Source organism: Mobula hypostoma, chromosome 4 (genome assembly GCF_963921235.1).
Source record: "Mobula hypostoma chromosome 4, sMobHyp1.1, whole genome shotgun sequence".
Classification (NCBI taxonomy): domain Eukaryota; kingdom Metazoa; phylum Chordata; class Chondrichthyes; order Myliobatiformes; family Myliobatidae; genus Mobula; species Mobula hypostoma.
Genome location: NC_086100.1, coordinates 45562158 through 45578272, shown reverse-complemented (window position 1 = coordinate 45578272; position 16115 = coordinate 45562158).

Below are 16115 nucleotides of genomic sequence, written 5' to 3'. Positions count from 1 at the left end.
ATTCCAATCCGCATTCCCATTCTGATATGTGTGTCCATGGCCTCTTCTACCGTCACAATTAGGCCACTCTCAGGTTGGAGGAGGAACACCTTATATTCCATCTCGATAGCCTCAAACCTGATGACATGAACGTCGATTTCTCCAACTTCTAGTGATTTTTCCCCCTCCACTTTCCGCTTTTCTTCAACTCCACACTCTGCCCCCTCCCTTACTTCTTCTCTTCACCTGCCTGTCACCTCGCCCAGTGCCTCTCCTCCTTCTCTTTTTCGCATGGTCCATTCTCCACTCCCATCAGATTGCTTCTTCTCCAGCCCTTTACCTTTTCCACCTCTCACCTCTTAGCTTTTCAGTTCATCTCCCCTCTCCCCTCACCTGGCTTCACCTATCATCTACCAGCTTGTACTCCTTCCCTTCCCCCCACCCTCCTATTTTTGCTTCTTCCCCCTTCCTTTCCAGTCGTGATGAGGTGTCTTGGCCCAAACTGTCAGCCGTTTATTCATGTCCATGGATGCTGCCTCACCTGTTGAGTTGCTCCAATACTTTATGTATGTTGTTGTGGAACTCAGTGTTCAGCTCAGAGGCTGTAGTTTGACGAACTGAAAGATAAGCCACAATTCTTTTAGTTTATTTCAAGCCTAATTGGAAAAGTGTAAGAGACAAGGACAAAGAAGTATTTGAGACAACAAATTAAAGTGACAGACCCCTAGAACCCAAAGGTAAGCTTGGAGATTAAAAAGATGTCTTTTTCTCAAAATGGCCATCCAATCAGTGTTTTTGTTTCCTCCTGTTGAGGAGATCTTAAATTGAGTGGTGAATAGAGTATACCAATTAGAAAGCAATATAAAAAATCATCACATCATGAGTGTGTGAGGCTTTGGTCAGTGGGAAGGACCGATGAAAAAGGGTATATCTGCATCCTCCTAGGTTACATAAAAAAGAAGACATGTAAGTGGCACCTTCCACAGTGTCTGGTCTGTTTGAATGTGGGAGAGGTGAAAAAGTGCCCAGTATTGTTACCACATTGGAAATTATTGAGGGTGAACTGAAACAGAAGGTGAGGACAAGCAATAGCTAAGGAGTAGGTACAGAAGTGAGAGACATATGAGGGACGTGATGTTTGTTCAACCTGGCTAGGACCTTTAAAGCCTACCTTCCTTGTAATTTTAGGTCATTAAAGAGGTAAGTGTCCATAAGGTAGCAATACTTACAAATGTATGAGTTCTGCATTTAAGAAAATGATGACAGTTATATTTTTTGTTATTTTCTCGTTTTAATTTGTGACAGATATATCAAAATTCCAGGATGTTTTCTGTATTTATTTGATTCTTGTTCCAGGCTATTGCTCAAGGAAAGTCATTGGAGTTGATGTTCAGTAACAATGGGAATTTACTAACATGAAACCTGAGCTTTAATCAGCAGTGTGTGCTAATGTGCTAGTGTTCTGGATCTCCACATCTGCCAGAGAGCAAAGCTAGCTTTCATCTCATTGCAATAGCAGCTGTTTGTGCAGTTGGCACATTCTTTACTTATCTCAGTTTCATTCAGGCTCTGACTTTAAGTGGTGCCAGTCTATTGGGTGTTTGCCAGTTTTATGACCAGTCGTTGTATTATTCAGCTGAAAATCTACAAATAACATCATTGCAGTTATTTTTGTGTGAAGAGTTTAAATTAACCACCTTGTTATTATAAATATTTGTTCATGAGCAAATCTCTACCTAAAAATAACACTGAATCTCTGTAGCCCCTAGTATTGCAAACCTCAACTTCTATTATTAAATCACCCTTAATCCTCTGGCCTAACACAGTCTGCAAAATATAACACATTAAACTGGAGAATCTCAGGTTGACTTCAGAAGACCTACTGGTTATAATATTAAGTGGTTGTTAAGTCACACATTCATCATGTCCAGATGGTTATTTTCCACACCTCTCACTTTGTCTTAAATGCAAAATAATTTAGAAATTTAATATTTTGGAGCTGAATGAGAAACATTAAGCATCTTCCAATTCACAAAAGCTGGAAGAAGTTCTAGATTGTATATAGATGGTGTCTAGAATTACTGGCAGAAGATGGTAAGACTAGGTATTTTCTATTATCGGGAAGGTACAGCAAAGAGCCTGGGACTATTAGTGAGGTGGAGTCTGTATTATTCATATTCAATTCCTATTATAGGGAAAGGTGTGTTAGAAATGGTGGAATAGTGAAGAGGAGATGCCAATGCATAGTAAGGTAAGGAGATAATTTTAAAAAGTGATGCCATTATAAATACCATCTGTTTTAATGCAAAGAACATTCAAATGGTGATTGATAGATGAATTACTTTGAAGAATACCTGATTGGTGTAAATGTTGATAGGCAGTTTTTAACACCGAGTAAATATGTTTTTTTTTAATATTCTGGAAGCAATGAGCATTAAGTGGGGGTCATTTGAAAGCAACAACATAGTCACGAGATTCGTGGAGCATTTAGGAAGAATCTGAAAGAATTGGAAAAAATATTACCTCAGTGAGAAGATTGAGCTTTATGTAAGCAGTGCAGAAATATACCGAAGCAAAGCAGGAAAACATCATGGGATTTGGGGAAAAGGCAATGTGTTTCTGGAAGGTTGAATGTGTAGGATATGGAGTATTCAGGAGAACTAGATTATGATGGCCTTCTGTAACATAAGAACTGATCTATGAGACCATCTTAGGTTGAAGCAGTATTCAGGGAAAATTAAGGTTGTACAATTCTGATTCCCCCATGAAGTTCCAGAAAAATGCTTTCACAATTCATAAGTGAAAAGCTAATATGCATTTAGGATTTTCTGTGTTATGCAGTGAAAACAGGCTCTATGTTGAGAAAGGTTTTAATGAAGTGGGAACAGATGGAAGGCCACTCAGTCTCACAGACCAACTCTGCCATTATTAAGATCCTGGCTGACCTAGACTGTGTTCTTCTCCACAGATGAGCAAACTTAACTTTTAAGTTCTTTAAAATGCAATATGTTTGTAATGATAAAACAGGAAGCAGGGCCAATGAAAATTGTTCACAGCAACCGAAATGAATGAAGAGGGGAAAATTCCTGATTGTTCCAACTTCACAGTGTCATTTGAAGTGGATTGTGGAGACCACTAAACATGAAGTGTCTTAATATTGAAAACTTACACAGCATTTTCCTTTGACGTCACAATTTCTGTGTAAAATTATTGGAATTCAGAACACCTTTAAATTAATAAGAAATAAATGTAGAAACATTAGGATGAACTTTAACTCTGCAGCAACTAATCACCTCTTTCTGCCTGCAGGATTCCTAAATTATTTGGAAAATGGTCTAATTTTTCTGGGCCATGCTTCCCTTAAAATTGCAAGCTGAGTCCCAACCATGTTGGAGATAGTTGCCACTAGTGATTTGTCTAAATCTCAGTGCATTATTAAAAGTTGTGAGTGATAAGAAGTAACAAAAATCTCATGTTGAAACAGTTACACATGAACACGACTTCTTTAGAAAGCTTCACAGGACTAGAGGAGGATGAGAGTGGAAAGCAATCTGGTCCAGGACCTCAACCACAGATTGTGCTGCATAAGCACTGTGAGGCACTTCTTATTAGATTACTTAGCTATGAATGATGGATGATACCTGAGGCAAAGTCAACTGCATTTTTTTCTTATTTTCATTTCATATTATTTTTCTCTGTGGTATGAAAATGGGATATGTCATGGCATTGGATTCCCACACTTAAGTACCTTGTTTCTCAGTTTGTAATTGATTATCTGTTCTTCAGCTAGTTTTTTTCCCAAGGATATACACAGTAATCTATTGAAGTCATAACGCACCTTCTGTTTATACAAGAGCTTGGCAATGGTTCTCAGTTACAGAGAATTGTTCGATATTCTTATTGATTATCTTTGTGGGAGAAAAGTCAAAGGCAACCATGATCTATATTTTCACAAATGCCCTTGACTGGATAACTCATAAGTCATGAACAACTCACCAATAGATGCAGTATATGGTTTGTATTTCAGAGATGGATGTAACAATAATTGGATCTGATATTTAAATATTTCTTCTCTAACCACTTTGAGAGCTCATTTTTAGACACAATTTTTTTGTGTATAATAAAATAAAATCACCCTCCACCTCCGCACAGACACTATTATGTAATGAGAACTTTCTTGCTTTTTTATAAATCAACCTCGTTGAAGATTTGGCATTCCATTAATAAGGCCTTCTGAGGCTGATTAAAAGTTGCATTACCAGCAAATTACTGGCAGGAAAGATTGTTTTGCTTAATGTAAACAGAAAACCATGAAGATCATTAACAAATCTAATCAGGGCAAGAAGGAAGCTGTTACTGAGGTGAAATGATTTTCACATGAAAAGCTATTCATGATTTTCCATCACAGTTTTTCTATGTTTCTTATGTTTTCAACATTTATTTTTCCACAGTTATCTATGACATATTGAATCTAACTTGGTTAATCCTCAGACCAAGCTCTGATTGTTAGTTCCTGCCAGTATAGGAAATAATGTGGGAACATCGGTTATCGTATCTCCAAACAGTGAAGAGAAAAGCTTCTAGCTTCCAACTTCCCATTGTTGACAAATACATAGTGTGCCCTGTTATGAAGCCTAACTTAATGGATTTTCATTAAAAATAGGAACAGTTCTGAAAATAGCTGCCCAAATACACTTCCATTGGCTAAATATTGCAGATGTTTGAAATATGAAAACAAGAAAAGCAAAATTCTGAAAATACTTAATTGCTCAGTCAGCTTTTGTCAGCTGATTGATATCTGCTCAGCTGTGCATTTCTATATATTCAGCTTTTAACTACATGTCTAGATTAGAAATGACAATTTATCCATTTTCAACCATAAAATTGCTGGAAGATTACAGGTAGTGAAAGAAGTGGTTGGAAAAAAAAATGAGAAGAATTGGAGGAATAAGAAACTTACTGTTTTGAAAGGTATCAGGTTGGAGAAAGTAATTGAGGGTAATGTGAAACTGATATTGACTGTAATTTCCTTGATAAGCGCCATATTAAAATCAAGCTTCAAAATATGCCAGTTGGTTGAATCTGAACATTGTTAAAGTATAACATGGTAACCTAGAAATTGGCACATGGGAGGTAAACCTCAGAAGGGTAGTGTCTTGGAGATACTTCCCTACTCCACATTATTGAAAACTATACAGAGGTAAACTTCTGGTCAGTTTGGTACTGATGTTGGGTTTGAAGGGAGGGAATCCATTAAAGTCAGGTTGGGGTCAGAATCAACAGAGCCCAACCTTTTCAGCTCTTCCTTATAAAGCTAACATTTCATTCCAGTGAACATTCTCTGAGCTAGAACTGGAGTTTCAATCACAGTCAGAGGCTGGGGACAATGACTGTGATTGAGACTCTGGAGGGACCGGTATTCTATTAGAGAGTTGATGCTTGATTGAGACAGAAGAGTCCAGGTCAGGAAGTTTGATGGGAAAATTGAAAAAGAGGTTAAAAAAAAAGAGCTGACCGAGCTGAACTTCTCAGTCCCGGCATAGCACCTGCTCAAGGAACTTTACTGAAATAAGGTTGTAAAGAAAGGTCTCAAGATTATATGCATCTCAAAACAACCTATTCCCATTTTACTGGACAACACTCAAAAGAAGTATTGCATGAGGTATTACATAATTCAATGTTTCAGACAAGGAAATTAAATTATTTTTTCAGTGCATGTGAATTGTCCCAAGAAGGTCTAATTTTCAGATCAGTGTTTTTTGACTTGAAGTCACCACAACCACTTTGCACAGGCAAAAAAAAAGCATAGAGAGCCTCTCCACCCTATTCACTGCCCTCTTCGTTGTGAGTGGAGACCTTCTCAGATTGCACCAGGAGCTGACTCTGAGCAGGAGAATGTAGACAGTAGAGACCAGACACAGGCCACTTACAGCTTATTACTTGGGTCTGGAGGTTCAACTGATGAACCAAAGACTAAGCAATTTTTTTTTTAAAAAACTGCAGATACTAGAAATCTAAAATCCAAATAGAAGGTGTTCAACAGGCCAAAGCTGTGAAAAGATTAACATTTCAGGTTGAAGGTGCTTCATCGAAACTGGGAAGGAGAAAAGAGAAGCTTACAAAGTTGCAGGGAGGGTTGGGAAGTGGATGCCTCTGATAGGGCAAAACCCTGATTAACTTTCCTTCAATGTTTTGGTGCTTGAATGAACCAATAGAATCCTAATCATTATCTCGGTATAGCAACACCATTGGCAATTTGATCACTTTGCAGTACAATATTTCTTTTGTTCTAATTGTGTTGTTTCTTGTTTAATGTTGTATAATTTACGTTGTTAATTTATGTTCATCTTGTGAATATCATGTATCAGATGCTATGTGCCTTGGTATCGTTGGAAGTTAAATTTTTCATTGCATCTGTCCATACATGTACTTATTATGCATGACCTTGACTTTGAATAAGGTGTAAAGGAGGTTATTTTGTTAATGAGTGGAAATGTGACAGAAGGTGAGAACGTAAACAAAAACATATAGTCAAAAGAATGTTGAAATGTGTAAAGCAAAGCAAGAAGCCATGTTCTCCACTGCTGGAGAGGGAAAACAAACACACAGACAATATCGCAGATGGATGACTGATGCAGACTGAGAAATTTGTCACAGGAAGAACATGCAAACTCCTTACAGGCAAGACCCACTGTGAGGAGGCAGCTCTACGAGTTAATCATTGGCTGAGTATATCGGCAGTTAAATGCTGGAGAAAACAATTCCTGTTAGCTTTAGCTCACTTTATAGACTGTGGAAACATTTGAGCAGCTTGCAGGGGTTCCTAAGCTGTCTAACCAATATCTATGTCCGCAAAGTGTTCCTTTAAATAGCAGTAGAACAGCAAAGTGGACTCTGTACTCCTAGATGTACCTATAATTCCATGGCACTTGACAGAAAAAGCTTTGGGCTACAGTTTTATGTCAGTAACAGAGGAAGTGAGAACAGCACAACAGTGATGGCATTATGCACACCTCTGACACTGGAGAAACATCAGGTATGGTACTATCAAAACCCATAAGCAGTTAGCTCAATTTCCCACTCATTTCACTAAAAATGAATCTCCAGGACCATGCACACTTGATTAATTTGATGTTTTGCACAATTAGCAAATAAGAAAATGTGATTAACCTGATTTCTAGCCATCCATTTCTTTGCTATGATATAGATGGTGAGCTACTCTCTTTTGCTTAATATTTGATTTCCAGTTCACTCCAGGAGGAACATGTTGTTCTCAGTACTTGATTGTAACTGTTTTTCTGTCAATTGCGGTACTTGGGATCAACCAGAATATAACTTAACCAAATGAAATGGAATAAAGAAGTTTAAAACCACCTGTGTTGTGAAATTTAATTAATCAAACCACATTTTATCAGAGTACTGGGCTGTGAATATGTCATTCATTGAATAATTCCCTCATTTGAATGGTAAATTCAAAGAGTTTGTTTTTAATGCTGTTGGACTGTAGTGACCGACCAGAAGTTTAAATCCTCTCTAGTTAGCCAAGAGAGAAAGCATTTGCACTCTTTGTTTGGACAGTATTCTAATCAAAGTCATTCAAATGATGCACTATCCATTCTCGGATGTGAACTAGATTAGCTGGCTGAGTGGTGATGCAACACCAAACTTGCACTCAGCAACAGTATGACCAAGGAATTGGTTGTGAATTTCAGAAAGAGGAAGTCCAGCGAACGCATACCAGTCCTCATTAAGGGATCAGCAGTTGAAAAGGTGAGCAGCTTCAACTTCCTAGGCACCAACATTTCAGAGGGTCTATCCTGGGCCCAAAATGTTGAAGCAATCATGAAGAAGGCACAACAGTGACTTCAGGAGTTTGCATGGAGTTGGTTTGTCACCAAAGATACTCGCAAAATGTTACAGATTTACTACAGACAGTTTTTTGATTAGTTGCGTCACTGCTTGGTATGGAAGTTCCAATGATCGCAAGAGGCTTCAGACGGTTACGACTCAGCTCCATCACGGGCACAACCCTCCCTATCATCGAGGACACCTTTAAAAGACATTGCCTAAAGAAAATGGCAACTCTCTTTAAGGACCATCACTATCTGCGACATGCCTCCTTCCAATTACTACCATCAAGGAGGGGGTACAGAAGCTTGAATACAGACACTTAATATTTTCCACACAGTTTCTTCCCCTTCCTCATCAGTTTTCTGAACAGTCCATAAAATCACGAATGCTACCTCACTATTATTTTTTGCACTTTTTATTATAACCGCTGCTTCAGAGAAGGCCTGTGTTTCATGATAAACTATCTGCGGTGCTTGGACACAGCAGTCTTGGTCTTAGACCGTAAAACCATAAGACATAGGAGCAGAACTAGAACATTCAGCCCATCAAGTCTGCTCTGCCATTCCATCATGGATGATCCCGGATTCCACTCAACCCCATAGACCTGCCTTCTCGCCACATCCTTTGATGCCCTGACTGATCAGAAAACAATCAATTTCCACCTTAAATATACACACGGACTTGGTCTTCACCCAGAGTCTGTGACAGAGCATTCCACAGATTTACTACTTTCTGGCTAAAATAATTCCTTCTTACCTCTGTTCTAAAGGGTTGCCCCTCAAGCTTGAGGCTGTGCCTCTAGTTCTGGATACCCCCATCATAGGAAACATCCTCTCCACATCCACTCTATCTAGTCTTTCAACATTTGGTCAGTTTCAATGAGATCCCCACGCATTATTCTAAATTCCAGTGAGTACAGGCCCAAAGCTGCCAAACACTCCTCATATGTTAACCCCTTCTTTCCTGGAATCATCCTTGTGAAACCCTTTTGGACTCTCTCTAATGACAACACATCCTTTCTGAGATAGTCTTGTTGCACTCTTGTTCCCCCGACAAGAAATATCTAATAATTAAGTGCCAACCGCTCTACTTACAGAGAAGATAACTTCACTAAACTTCACTGAACTGTCCCTACAACCTACTGTATGGACTCAAGAACTCTTCATCTCATGTTCTCAATATTTATTATTTATTTAGTTATTTATTTGTTGTCCTTTGCACATTGGTTGTTTTTGGGTCTGGTTGGGTGTGGTCTTTCACTGATTCTATTGTGTTTCTTGGACTTATTGTGATTGCTGACAAGAAAACCTATCTCAGGGTTGTATATGGTGACCTATACATACTTAGATAATAAATTGACTTTGAACTTTGAGTAATTTCTTTATGTTTTACACCGTACTGCTGCCACAAAATAATAAATTTCATGGCATGTCAGTGGTAATGAACCTGATTCTGATTCTGAATATATGATTTCTGCGGCACTAGTTGGGGCTTTGTTCAGCAAAATCTTAAGTTTAGGTTGCTGAATATATATTAATTCAGTCAAATGATGTAGCAGTGATAATATTGTATTTATATGGCATCGTTATTTTTGATGTCTTGCACAATTGGTTATTTTCTATACAGGAGAAAAGCTACAATTTAAAAATTCATCCAATGCCAGAAATGTTAATCAGAGCTATGCGTTGGGTGAATGAAAATGTAGTTAAAGGGCTGATGTTGTAAACTTCTATCATGCAAGAGGCCAGCATATTGTGCATTGTAGACTAAACTTGCACAAAGGAGAGCAAATGAGTTGCAGGTTACAGAAAAATTGTTCTGGGTGACAGGAGGGTCAGGATATCAGTAAGACTGGAAAATTGTGCAATCAATGGCAGACATTCAAGAATAGGCTTGAGATTAAAGTGTGATAGAAGTGGAGGATTGAGGTAACAACTGAAGAGGAGAAAGAGTTAGGCTTAGAATCGTGTAATGATAGGCCAATATACACCAGTGATCGGAAATAGGTTGACGGTGGAAACACCCAGGGTAGAAGTTGAGTGGTGACATCCAGTTTATTAATCAGGTGACTAGGAAGATATAAAGGTATGATCCAAGGTAGAGGGGGCTAAGGGTGGGGTTGGGATGGGCTGAGGTTTAATCAATGGACAGATCCAGTTTCAATGAGATTGCAAGGGCCTTCAGTACACTATAATAGTGTGTTTTTTATGTATGTAACAAAAATAATGGAAGTGTCACGTAGTTGTGCATTTTGCCACTGTACATATCTTGTTACCTTTCTGTGTCAATACATCAGATGTATGGAAGACCCAGAGTCCTTGAACCGGCAACAAGTCCATAATTTTCATTCGTGATTTCTCTTTAATTATAAACGTAACCAGCATAAACACTGGGCTATGCAATAACATTTCTAGACCTAAGTTTCATCACAGATATTAACTCAGAATGCTTAGATACAATAGATTTCAACTATAGGCATGATTTGTCTTTGGGGAAACTATTTTACATCAAATCTTTGCAGGTATTGTTTGCCTATATTTTGATTGGCAGTACTTTTGAGGAATTTGTTTAAATTTTTGCTTGAGGTCTTTTTTCCTGCTCTGAACTCTCTGTTTCAAATTATCAGGAAAAGGAAGAAAGCTGAGGGGATCAGTCAGTGAGCAATCAGCTCCCACACAAAGTTTACTGCTGCATTGTAGTATAGAATAGCTGGCATTCCCATCTACCAATGTTGTTACTATAAATCTATAGCTCAAATTATCCTTTTAGGACTACAGAAAGTCCACAACACTGTAAGGAACCATTGACTTAATATTGGACATGCTTGTTGAGAATGAATTACTCAGCCTCACTTAGCCTTCCAGCCTCAGGTTCTAAGCTTGCAGGTCACAGTCTAGAAATCTCTTTCACTTTTTCCAGAGTATGATCAAGATATATATATATATATATATGACTTGGATGTGAATGTAAGTGAGTTGGTTGATAAGTTAACAGATGACATAAAAAAAAACTACTGGAGTTTCAGACAGTGAGGACATTTGTCAAAGGACACAACAAGATATAGGCCAATGACAATGGAGAAATGGATGAATGGAGCTTAATTCAACAAGCGTAAGGTGTTGCACTCAGGAGGTCAAATGTAAGAGTAAAGTATATAGTTTACTTTTATAGGACCATTAAAAGCACTGATGTACTGAGGTACCTTGGAGCCCATGTCCATACATCTCTGAAGATAGCCAGACAAGTAAATGGAGTAGTAAAGAAGGCATATGACATGCTTGTCTTTGTTGCTAGGGGCATTTAGTACAAGAATCATGAAGTCATGTTGCAGTTCTTTGCGCAAACACAAGGAAATCTGCAGATGCTGGAAATTCAAGCGACACACACAAAATGCTGGTGAACGCAGCAGGCCAGGCAGCATCTATAGGAAGAGGTACAGTCGATATTTCAGGCCGAGACCCTTCGTCAGGACTAACTGAAGGAAGAAATAGTAAGAGAGATGAAAGTGGGAGGGGGAGATCCAAAAAGATAGGATGAGACAAGAGGGGGAGGGATGGAGCTAAGAGCTGGAAAGTTGATTGGCAAAAGGGATGCTAGGCTGGAGAAGGGAGAGGATCATGGGACGGGAGGCCTAGGGAGAAAGAAATGGGGAGGGAAGCATCAGAGGAAAATATAGTGAGAAGGACTGCGGGAGAAAAAAAAGAGAGGGGGGGAAGAGAGAGAGGAGAAATAAATAAATAGACAAATAAATAAATAAATAAGGGATGGGGTACCAAGGAGAGGAGGGGCATAAATGGAAATTAGAGAAGTCAATGTTCATCCCATCAGGTTGGAGGCTACCCAGACGGAGTACAAAGTATACTGTGTCCGGTGCTTCCAGTATGGCCTTCTATATATAGGCGAGACCCAACGCAGACTGGGAGACTGTTTCACTGAACACCTACGCTCTGTCCGCCAGAGAAAGCAGGATCTCCCAGTGGCCACACATTTTAATTTCACGTCCCATTCACATTCTGGTATGTCCATCGATGGCCTCCTCTACTGTCAAGATGAAGCCACACTCAGGTTGGAAGAACAACACCTTATATTCCGTCCGGGTAGCCTCCAAACTGATGGCATGGACATTGACTTCTCTAACTTCCGCTAATATCCCACCTCTCCTTCATACCCCATCCGTTATTTATTTATCTTTTTTCTCTCTCTCTCTCTCTGTCTCTCCTTTTTCTCCCTCTGTCCCTCTCTCTATACTCCTTGCCCATCCTCTGGGCTTCCCCTCTCCCCCTTTCTTTCTCCTTAGGCCTCCTGTCCCATGATCCTCTCCCTTCTCCAGCCTGGCATTCCTTTTGCCAATCAACTTTCCAGCTCTTGGCTCCATCCCTCCCCCTCCTGTCTTCTCCTATCATTTTGGATCTCCCCCTCCCCCTCCCACTTTCAAATCTCTTACTAGCTCTTCTTTCAGTTAGCCCTGACAAAGGGTCTCGGCCCGAAACGTCGACTGTACCTCTTCCTATAGATGCTGCCTGGCCTGCTGTGTTCACCAGCATTTTGTGTGTGTTGCAGTTCTTTGTGTCAGTCTTCACTATGGAAGGAAATAGAAGTATGCTAGAAATTCAAGAGTGTTGGGGGCAGAAGTGAGTGTCATTACTATTACTAAGGAGAAGGTGCTTGGGAAGCTGAAAGGTATGAAGGTAGAAAAGTCAGCTGAACAAGACATACTACACCCCATGGGTTCTGAAGAAGGTAGCTGAAGAGATTGTGGAGGCATTAGTAATGATATTTCAAGAATCACTAGATTCTGGAATGATCCCAGAGGACCAGAAAATTGCAAATGTCACTCTACTCTTTAAGAAAAGAGGGAGATACAGAAGAAAGAAAATCATTGGCCAGTTAGTTCAATTTCAGTAGATTTTCAGAAGGCCTTTGACAAGATGCTGAAAATTAGGCTGATTTACAAGATAAAAGATCATGGTATTACAGGAAAGATACTAGCATGGGATGGAAGACTGGCCACCTGGCAGGAGGCAAAGAGACGAAATAAAGGGGAACTATTTTGTTTGGATGCCAGTGACTTGTGGAGATCTACAGGGGTCGGTATTGGGATCATTACTTTTCTCATTATCTATCAATGATTTGCATGACAGAATTGATAGATTTGTAGCCAAGTTTGCAGAAGATACACAGATAGCTGGAGAGGGAGGTAGTGTTGAGGAAGCAGGAATCTGCAATACTTAGACAGATGGGGAGAATAGGCAAAGACGTGGCAGATGGAATATAGGGTAGGGAGGTGTAAGGTCAGACACACTGGTAGAAGGAATAAAGGTGCAGACTATTTTCTAAATGGGGAGAAAATTCAAAACTCAAAGGTGCAAAGTGACTTGGAAGTCCTTGTGCAGGATTCCCTAAGGATTAACTTGCAGGTTGATTTGGTGGTAAGGAAGGAAAATGCAATGTTAGCATTCATTTTGAAAGAACTAAAATATAAGAGAGGAAATTAAGAACCTGGTGGCATGGTGCAAAGACAATAACCTAACCCTCAATGTCAGCATGACAAAGGAATTGGTTGTTGACTTCAGACGGAGTAGTGGACCACACGACCCAATTTACATCATTGGTGCGCAAGTGGAACAGGTCAAAAGCTTTAAGTTCCTCAGGGTCAATATCACAAATGACCTGACTTAGTCCAACCAAGCAGAGTTCACTGTCAAGAAGGCCCACCAACGCCTTTACTTCCGGAGAAAACTAAAGAAATTTGGCCTGTCCCCCAAAACCCTCACTAATTTTTATAGATGCACCATAGAAAGCATTCTTCTAGCGTGCATCACAACCTGGTATGGAAGTTGTTCTGTCCAAGACTGAAAGAAGCTGCAGAAGATCGTGAACATGGCACAGCACATCACACAAACCAATCTTCTGTCCTTGGACTCACTTTACACCGCACGCTGTCGGAGCAGTGCTGCCAGGATAATCAAGGACACGACCCACCCAGCCAACGCACTTTTTGTCCCTCTTCCCTCCGGGAGAAGGCTCAGGAACTTGACTACTCGTACGGCCAGATTTGGGAACAGCTTCTTTCCAACTGTGATAAGACTGCTGAACGGATCCTGACCCGGATCTGGGCCGTACCCTCCAAATATCCGGACCTGCCTCTCATTTTTTTTGCACTACCTTACTTTCCCTTTTCTATTTTCTACTTATGATTTGTAATTTAAATTTTTAATATTTACTATCGGTTTGTAATCCAGGGAGCAGGAAGCGCAGGATCAAATATTGCTGTGATGATTGTACGTTCTAGTATCAATTTTTGGCAACAATAAAGTATAAAGTATGAAGTATTAAAGTATAAAGGAAAGGATATGTTGCTGATGCTTTATAAGGCATTGGTCAGATTGCACTTGGAGTATTGGGAGCAGTTTTGGGCCTCTTATCTAAGAAAATACTCTATGTGCTGGCATTGGAGAGGGTCTAGAGGATGTTCACAAGAATGATTCCAGGAATACTGTGTGCAGTTTTGGGCCCCCTATTTTAGAAGGATGTTCTGATTATGGAGGAAGTTCAGAGAAGATTTACGAGGATGATTCCTGGAATGCAGGGGCTAACATATGAGAAGTGTTTGTCAGCTCTTGGACTGTATTCATTGGAGTACACAAGAATGAGAGGGGATCTCATAGAAACATTTCAAATGTTGAAAGGGCTGGACAGAGTAGATGTGGAAAGGCTGTTTCCCTTGGGGTGTGAGTCTAGGACATGAGGCCACAGTCTTAGAATTAGAGGGTACCCATTTAAAACAGATATGAGGAAAATATTTTTTAGACAGAGGGTCATGGATTTATGGAGTTCGTTGCCACATACAGCTGTGGAGGCCCGATCATTGAGGGTGTTTAAGGAGGAAATTGATAGGTATCTAATTAGTCAGGGTATCAAGGGATATGGGGAGAAAATTGGAAACTGGAATTAGATGGGAGAATAGTTTAGCTCATGGTGGAGTGGCAGAGCAGACTCGATGGGCCGAATAGTTTACTTCTGCTCCTTTGTCTTGTGACCTTGTGAATGAAAGGGTTAATGCATGAGGAGTGTTTGATGGTTTTGGGCCATATTCACTGGAGTTTAGAAGAATGAGGGGGGATTCGCATTGAAACCTCTTGAATATTGAAAGGTCTAGTTAGAGTGGATGGGGAGAGAATGTTTCCTGTAGTGGATGAGTCTATAACCAGAAGGCACAGACCTAGAATAGATGTCCATTTAGAACAGAGCTGAGGAGAAATTTCTTTCTCCAGTAGGTGGTAAATCTGCTGAATTATCACCATCGGCTGTGGAGGCCAAGTTCATGAGTATGTTTAAAGCAGGAGTTGATAGTTTTTTGATTAGTTAGGGTATTAAAGATTATAGAGAGAAGGCAGACAAATCGGTTTGACAATAATTCTGCCATGATAGAATGCCAGAACAGACTCAATGAGCCAAGTGGCCTAATTCTGTTCCTATATCTTATGGACTGATGTATAAAACTTTGAGTAGGCCACACTTAGAGCATTGTTTGCAATTCTGGTCGCCCCATTCTAGAGAAAACGCCAAGGGTGTAGAAGAGATTAGCAGGATGCTACCTGGATTAGAGGGCATTGGCTACAAGGAGAGGTCAGATAAACTTTGATAGCTTTCTTGAAAATTGAGGAGAGACCTGACGGAAATTTATGAAGTTATGTGATGCATAGATAAGATAGACTGTCAGAATCTGTTCCCCAGGGTAAATATAGTCAATAATAGGGGCATTGCTTTAAGGTGAGAGGGAGAAAATTTAAAGGGGATATACAGCTCAAGTTTTTTTTTACACGGAAATCAATAGATGCCTGGAAATTAAAGCCAGAGGTGATAGTGCAGCAAATACAATAATGGCAATCAAGAGGCTTTTAGGTAGGTATGTGAATATCCAGGGAATGGAGAGATTGGAATCATGTGAGGCAGAAGGGATTAGTTTAATTTGGCATCGTACTCAGCATAGATACGAAGGGCTGAAGGGCCTGTCACTGTGCTATATGTTTCTATGTTTGTCCTGTGTACTTATACCACCAGATGAAAAATTTCCTTATTATTCACAGTGACTGCAGTTTTATGCAGGTTCCTTTGTGGTAACTCGATTATGATTTGCCTTGAAGTTAAAAGCAAATACATTCACCTCATCTCTGAATGTCACCTCTTTCATCCCTGTTTGTGTGAAAGCTATAATGAAGTCCAGAACTAAGTAATATATCACCACTATTAAGATACAAAATACCTTTTCTGGACATCAACCT